Below are 8776 nucleotides of genomic sequence, written 5' to 3' on the forward strand. Positions count from 1 at the left end.
TGGCCTAGGAGGTTCACCTTTTTTATGTATGTTGGTCTTAAGGGGGCATTTCAACCCATCCCATTACCACTTATTTCATGTATAGCGCCACCTAGTTAAAAATTAAAAAGCAAAAAATTAGGTGTTTTCATCACAATATCTCTGGCTGACAAGATCAAAACTGCATGAAATTAAAAGTGTAGGATCATTATGACACCCTCCGAATGCATGCCAAGTTTTGCGTACTTTCGTTCATGGGGGGCCTTACAATAAAATAATGTATGTGTACATTTAGTGACGTACACCAACAAGGATTCCCGGGACACTGAAAGACCGGGGTACACAAAACTTGGTGGGCATGTAACCCCACATGGATAGCATGGAACCGTCGTTTTTCGTTTTGATCTGTAGCCCCCCCGCTGGACTGGACCCCCCGAAAGGAGGGTAGGGCAGACACAGTTCTCTGTGAATATCTTGAGAACTGTAGGGACTAGGATGACCATTTTTTTCCGTATGTTTGCCTCCAGGGGTCATGTTAACCCATTTCATGTGCACACATGTGCACAAACAGATATACACACACACATACATTCACAGTAATCATACGTATGACACATACTCACACAGTAGACATATGTACGCTTGCATGCACAGGCACATACGCAGGCACACACACAAGCACGCACACACACAGACACACACACATAACATAAACATGTACATGCACACATGCACACAATTCAAGAATTTCTCAGAATTATGAACAGGCAAGATGGAGGTGGGGTTGTATAAAATTCATTTTACATGTGAAATCTATGAACTAATCATGTTTTGGTACTTGTTGTCTAGCAAATATCAGTGAGAATTGAGTGTGGATAATGCAATTTAGTGAGACAGTTAGAATCATATAGGCCTTTCAGCGTGATTTATTTTTGTGGAAAAAATGTGCTGGACTGGGCGGCGGTCATATTTTGTACCGCTCTGCGGTACATCTAGTTTGAATTTGTATTTACCCCACCTGTGACATCCATAGAAATGGAGAGGCTTCTCAACTTGTCATTTTTCCATATTTTATCATTCCCCCCCCCCCCCAATCGCTCAAAATCAATTGATACACCACAGAGGATTTACACCACATACAGACCATCCTCTTTCATATGACACCACCCATGAAAATATCCATCACAGAAAATGGGCAATATTTCAATTTAAAAGTCCTTAACCTATATTTTATTTTTTTGCTGTTTTTTAGCACTGAAAATGCTCTCTATCACTCAAAATCCATTTGGCGTTGGAAATTAGACCATATGGATACTAGACATCCTCCTCTATGAAACTAACTTCAGTGCAGCAGTTGTCCTTCTTTACACTTCTCTCATCTTCTCAAAGGAACTCTAGATCTCATTCATGGTGACCATTGGGTCCTTGGATACCTGTCTGACCAAGGCCCTTTGTCCCGGATTACTCAGTTAGGCTGAGTGGCCAGATCTAGTGTAACGGAGGTGGACTGGCTGGCAGAGCGCTTTGGGTTGCACTCTGTGCATGTTAAATGCGCTTTAAAAATAAAACTGACTTGACTTGACTGAGCTAGCGTGCTAGTTGCCCGTGTAAATCCTCACAGCCCTAATCTTAAGAACGCTTCTAACTGCTGAGTTGGAAGTCTGGGCTTTTAGCTCAGTGGTTAGAGCGTTCGACTCCCATGCCGGTGTGTGTGTGGAGGTGTGCGGGTTCGAGGGCCGTGAGCGGCGGACGGATTACGACCTCGGTTACATTAGGAAGACTGTTGGTTGTTCCAAACTTTTCCATTTGAGAATGATGGAGGCTACCGTACTCTTGGGCACTTCCAATGCTGCAGAAATGTTCTTGTACCCTTCCCCAAATCTGTGTCTTCACACAACCCTGTCTTGCAGGTCTACCGTCAGTTCACTCGACCTCGTGGACCTCGTTTATTTATTTTTTAAAATAAATTTACAAAACACTCCAAACACTTGCTGGAGTATTGTGTGTACAGTAGATTGATGGAAAAAAATTGAATCTATTTTAAGATGAGTCTTCAACATAATGAAATTTGTAAAATGTAAATGTTATTATATTATAATATATATATATATGAATAATAATATATATATATATAATATTATTATTTAAATCTAAACTGAAATCAAACGTTTTGTTGGAAGATAAGTTTTTCAATATTGGTTGGCAGCCACAATTAGCCTAGACCACTTTAAAATGTGACTGGCAGGTCAGCATAAATAATCTGTTGAGTGGTTGCAGATTTAGGCTCTGCCATGTCTCTAAAAGCTGTTGTTCTCAAAGACTGTCCACCAACAGCCAGGGAAGGATTAAAATAAAAAGACATGGATGGTTTGCAAAGTGATTCATGTTAAAATACAGTGTGAGAGAGAAAGAGACTATACAAGAGAATATAGGGTGCATGCCATGCTTGGGCGAGGATGTAGCGATTACCTCTGTCTGTGAGTGGGAGAGGCCCCAGAACATCTACCCCCAGCCGCTGCATGGGCTCCCCCACTGGAAACTGCTGCAGCCGAGCCCTGGACTGGCCATGTGGTCCTTTGCGAGCAGTGCAGAGATCACAGCACCGACAAAAGTCCTCAACGTCTCTCCTCAGCCGCCCCCAATAGAAGGCTTGACACACCCGCCGGAGTGTTTTGGTCACCCCAAAATGACCGGAGCCTGCAGAGCCATGCATGGCTTTGAGAACAGCCCCCTGCATCCCTCTGGGTACCACCGCCTGCCACTTTTTCTCTCCCGACGCTGGACCCCATCAACCAGCTGCAAAGAATTAAATTTAGCCCACAGCCCTTTTGTCCATGGGGAGAGAGCTGCCACCTCCCCCAGGGCGGCCGCTGAGGTAGTACTTAAAATGTTGTGCGGCAAAGACGACAGCAAGCAACTCCCTACGTGTGACGCAACACCGCCGCTCAGCTTTATTCAGGGCTTTGCTGTAGTAGGCCACAACCCTCTCTCCTTCCGGCCATGCCTGTGATAGGACTGCCCCCTTGATCCTTTCCATAACTTTGCACAGTGCTGCCATAGCCGAATCAAATGAGCTGCCATGGGCTAGAATATCATCTAAAAACACCAGGCACTCTGTGTGTGGAGCCCCAGCTAACACCCTCAACATTAAGCGTTCAAATGTGGCAGGCGCATTACACAGTCCAAAGCAGAGCACTTTAAACTGCCACAGCCCCTTTCCCCTGCAGAATGCGGTCTTGGGCCGGGCCTCTTTGGCCAGGGGGACCTGCCAGTAGCCACTCCTCAAGTCCGAGGACGAGAACCAGGAAGAGCCAGCTACTAGGTCCAGACATTCATCTACGCGTGGGAGGGGGTAGGAGTCCTTCTTGGTGACGTCATTAAGCCTCCTATAATCCACGCAGAAGTGCCACTCACCTCCTTTTTTCGGCACCATCACGACTGGTGATGCCCAGGGGCTCTCAGAGGGCTCTATTATACCGGCTCGCTGGATTTTCTCCAAAGCCTGCTCCGCTGCGTCTTGTCGGCCCAGGGAGAGGCGACGTGGGCGCTGCCATATAGGCACAGCATCACCCGTGTCAATTGTGTGCTGTACGAGAGAGGTCTGTCCCAGCTCCTCCTCGTCACATGAAAAGCAGTCGCGGAACTCTATCAGCAGCTGCCATAGTCGCTCCTGCTGTTCAGCATCCAAGTCTCGGGCACTCCTTTGCCAGACCTCGCGCAGAGCTGTCATCCTCTTCGCTTCGCTCTTATGCAGACTCTCACAGCCCTCCACTGCAGATGGCGTCAGCCCGACAGGAGAGTCTAGGCAATGTGTGGCTGGCTTAGGGCATAGCCAAGGCTCCGACAGGTATGAACCGGCTGCCCTTGTCTGTTTGCCTTCCCCCACACAGCACCTGTAAGGCCCGGCTGTGTGTGTAGCTGCGCGCTGGGAATCCAGCGGTCTCATATGCACCACCTGCCCATCACTAAAGCTCAGCGTGGCTGGACAGGAGGTCTAACTGACAGCCCTGCTCCCGCAAAAAGTCCCAGCCTAAAATACAGGCATCTTGCACTATCGCTTGCCACACAGTGTGTCTCATTTTTCGTCCTCCCACAGTCAATATCAGCTGCCCTCTTCCTTTCATTGGTGCTAGCTCACCAGTTACTGTGCGGAGCTGAACAGCTGTGTACCCACTGGCACCACCTCTGGCCGGACCACTGTGACTGTTGACCCCGTGTCCACTAGGGCGGTGCATGAAACACCCTCGATGCAAATGGGAATGTGGCAAAAGTCTGATATGGAAGTCCTTCCCACCACGACCACATTCTGCCCCCGGCCCATGCTGTACTGAGAGGCCCTGCTGGCCTCAACCAGTGATGAACGGGACTTTAGGGTGGGGGCACGCAGCGTCCTGCCTACTGCGTCCCCTTGCCGTTTCCCGGAGCTTTAGTCAAGGCAGGGCAATTCCTCACCAGGTGTCCAGCTTGGCCACACCCCCAGCAGAGGCGTGGCTGTTGTTGTAGCCGCACCGGGGTTTGTGTTTGTTGACGCCTGGCAGGAGGCATAGCCAGCCCCCTGATCATCTCGGTCACCTCATCCACCCACAGTGGCCGCTCTGCCGTTGTCTCTCCTACTGCCCTGACTATTGGAGAGGCATCGTGCTGTGCGGCGCCCATGACCATCTCCCTCTCCAGCGCGTACTCCAGTGCGTCAGTCAGGGTTTGGGGGCGAGCCAGCTGAGTGTGAACTCGCAGATCAGATGGAGAGAGTGCCCTGATGAACTGATCACGTGCAAGCTCTGTTTTCACTGGTGTGGGCATATGCGCGCAGGGTTTCCCGCAGTGTTCAGATACAAAATAGTTGCCCAACCTCAATGAGAAAGTATTTCTCGTCAACATTGCTGTGTCAACATTGCCTTAAAAGTTGCCCCGTGTATCATCACCTTTAGTCAAGGTGGTAGGTCGTCCGACTGGGGGATGTGGGGGGGAGACTGGTATCGGTTGCCGTCCGACTGGGGTGGGGGGGGTTATGGTGTCAGTCCGACCAGTGGGGGTGGGGGGGTGTGGGTGCTGGCGTCTTGTTTGTGCGATACAGTAGCCTACAGACTCTGTACATTTAACAAATATTTATGAAACACTACATATTAAATAAACAACCAGCTTCTCAAAATAACAGTTCACAAAGTAATACACAATAATATAGTAAAGTAAACACCAAACAAACTATACAACAGTACAAATATTTCAAAATATTTGTGTAATTTGTGCAATTTTAACAAAGACTATTACAAGCTATAGAACAAATGCAAAAGAAAGTGCAAAACAACCAAATGTGTGTGCTCGACTACGACACTTGGGGCCTTTCACACCAAGATGTACTTTAGCTAGAGCTCCAACACCTTGATTTAGACAAGAGGGCTCTCACACACAGATACGTAAGTAATGACAGAGACGTGGTATTTCAATGAAAAAGTAAACAATATTTATTAACAAGCAATTCAGTAAAAATTCAGTCTTGGGTTTGTTTCTCAGGATGGAGTGCGATACATATTAGGCCCAATAGGCCAGCAAGAGGAAGGTAGTGGCTGCCACCAGGAATATTACATGTAATCAAGTAGGGTTAATTTGATCAGCTGTTCGGAAGAGGTTACTTGTCCTGGAAGAGGAGTGAGACCGACACACCACCCATGCTGCTGATTCTGTTGCCTATTCGCGCAGACATACACACACACACACACACACACACACACACACACACTCATAGGCAAGCGCACCGGAAGCACCGGTGCAGGGGGTGCAAACGCACCCACACTTTTCGGGGGGATAAAAAAAAAGGGCAGTTGTTGACATCAAATTAATTAGAGCATGAACTAGATCTATTTACAGCGCTGTAGCTTTAATTACTTCTGCTCTAGTCTGGCCTCTTGGTCATGATGTCATGCTCAGCCAAGCTAGGTGCGCTAGGCTACAGAAAAATGCTACTTGGACAAATGTGTAAACAATGATCCGACAAGCTAAGGTACATGTTAGAGCAGGGGTTCCCAAACTTTTCAACCCGCGACCCCCAAAATAACCGTGCCAGAGACTGGCGACCCCCACTATCCCTGGGCACCGGCCATACGCACTAGGCTTATCCAAACACGGGCTTAACGACAACACAAAAGAACAGAGCAGCCTGTTATGATTTTACATATAGAACTTAACTATATGATAAAAGCAGAATACCTTAGTCAAAAAATTATATCCATGAGTGCACATTATTGCTGTCATGTGCAAACTTAACTTTGAAACATTACTTTAATTTCCATTTTAAAGCAACACCAAAGCACTTTTCCTGTCGCACGCACGCTTGTTTATCCAGCACTGGCTTTGGAAATAACGATGTCTACAGACAAGGTAGAGTACGTTGCATGATTTTATGAAAGTATAATGTATTGCGACATCAGAAGCAAGTCAAATTTGTAGTTTCTTATGTCTCATTCCATCGAACTACAGATCCGCTACTCGATCTGGCAAACTTGCATAGTGCGGTTATAGCCGATAGAGGGTCGCGAAGAGAATGCAGAAGTGCCGTTCACCCTGTTACGAGTTGATGATTTTGGAAACAATATTTTAATGTACAAAAAAATCTTTGGTGTTGCTTTAACAGAAGAATATCTCAGTCAGGGTAATATCCACAAACTGTTGTAAACATATGTAGGCTACATTGTTGCTGCGCAAATTTACATTTTGGCAACTACGTTTCAGCGTTAATCTCATCGAAGGGACCGTTTGTTATTTATAAACGGGACCACCGGAGGGATTTTGAGTGCTTCGATCAAAAGTTGCATGACCCTCCCCTACCTGCAATATTTTTTTCAACGACCCTCCAGCATCATTTTCAAAAATGACATGACCCTCCCAGGCCAATTGTCAACGTGTTCCACCCACGCTCTTACTCGCTATGCTATGGAGACACATCAACATATGCATATGCTACCGTCCTAAAATCAACCTCTGCTTTCTGATCTTACACATCACACTTCACCAAGATGGTGGCCATTTCAGTAGATTTACTCCCTAACATCGTTGTAATAAGCATGGAAACTAAATGCACACTTCCTGCAACTGCATTAGCCTACTTGAAAAGTTACTCCTCTAGTAAGTATTCACATGAAATAAAACAATAAACTATTGAGAACATTCAACAAAGCACACTGGGTAATAACTAATTCAACACATGAACTTGTTGCTATGGACTCGTCTCTAGGCTTCCTCAGTCATTGTAAAGCTGCCGAAGCTGAACATTATCCAAAACTCAATTTCTCAGACGAGCGTCAATTTGGGAGCTTGCTACACTCCTTCCTTCTCAAATGACTTGAAAAGGCCGTTTGCACAATTTCGCAAATAATCACAGGGACCGAAAAATACCTAACATGCCAACTTTTTCCGGGTTTATCATTTTAACGTTTCCCTGCTGTCTTGCCGTTTTAATATTTTCCCGTAGAATATCCCATATTACTGTAATACTCAACATTAGTCCTGCATTCTGGCCTGTCTCTGTGTTGTCCTGTTGTTACCCCTTGCCCTTCCAGTGAAACAGATGTATTCAAATCATCGTTTTGCTTGCTTGAATGCGAACTCAGAGTGATGTTAACCTAGGCTTATTTAAGTTAACGACGTGGTTGTTGTGAGAGCATGATTCATTAGCGCTTGCGGTGTTCGGCCGTAGGCTATGCCTACGTGCGCACCTGCCAGGCTACTCAGCTAGACAAAGAATTCCCCCTGTATATTCACTCCAAGTTGGCCTACCATAACTTACCAACTACATTGTAGACCATAAACTGGCTATTTATATGACCAAATGTATTTGTTCAACTTTATGAAGCAGAATTACGCACTGCTACTTGGAACGTAGGCCTAACACATTTTTGTTGGCAGGAGAGAGGATGACAGCGATTAACAAATTGCACTTGTTGCTGGTTACCAATAAATACTATATATTTTTGCAAACAACAAAAACAGAAAGGATGGAGACAGCAAAGCTAGAGATGGGCAGGAACAAGGTCAATTGGTAGAAATGCTTGTCAAAACGTTAGGAGCTGGATGTGTGGATGAATGAAGCACAAGTATGCTTTGTGTTAAGCATGCACACTGTTTAAAGTTAGGCTATAGGCCTACGGTAAACTAAGTAAACCAAAGTAAAATTTAGCTTTTTTAGGGCTGGATAAAGTTGACCAAATGGATATAGGCTGTTAGGCGTGAATAAAGTAGGCTATTGTTGCTCCAACCCTTCCAACGTTAATGGGGACGAATGTTGACATTTTCCGTATTTTGCGTGAGAAACCCGGGAAATCTCCCTTATTTTCATTGTTTAATGTTGACAGAGCTATGGAACGAAAGAGAACGTTATATGGCGACAGAAGTCAACAATCAAACAAGCCACTTATTTTTGCTGTTTTCATTAATACAAAAGATGGGTGACCCTCCCTCCTAGACAAAAAAAAGTTAGGTGACCCTCCCCTCAACAAAGAATAAAAAGACATGACCCTCCCCTATTTTCCTCCGGTGACCCCGTTTATAAATAACGAACGGTCCCTAATGAGATGGATGCGCGTTATGCGCGGAACACAGCAAGTCCATTGTTGGTTTAATTGTGGAGACGGCCACACGGTGATCATCCTCCACATTTAGACGCGATCTGTATTTGTTTTTAATATATGTCAGTGCAAAGAACGGCGTCAGTACGTCCATCGCGGCCTTGGATAGCTGTGGATATTCCCTCTCGACTGAAATCCAGAACTCAGCAAGCGTCTTGGAATTAAAATCCGTCTTTAAA

Source organism: Alosa pseudoharengus, unplaced genomic scaffold (genome assembly GCF_046254945.1).
Source record: "Alosa pseudoharengus isolate Yale_2024_CS ecotype anadromous, Long Island Sound unplaced genomic scaffold, YU_APseudo_1.1 YU_APseudo_1.1_scf_2, whole genome shotgun sequence".
Lineage (NCBI taxonomy): Eukaryota > Metazoa > Chordata > Actinopteri > Clupeiformes > Clupeidae > Alosa > Alosa pseudoharengus.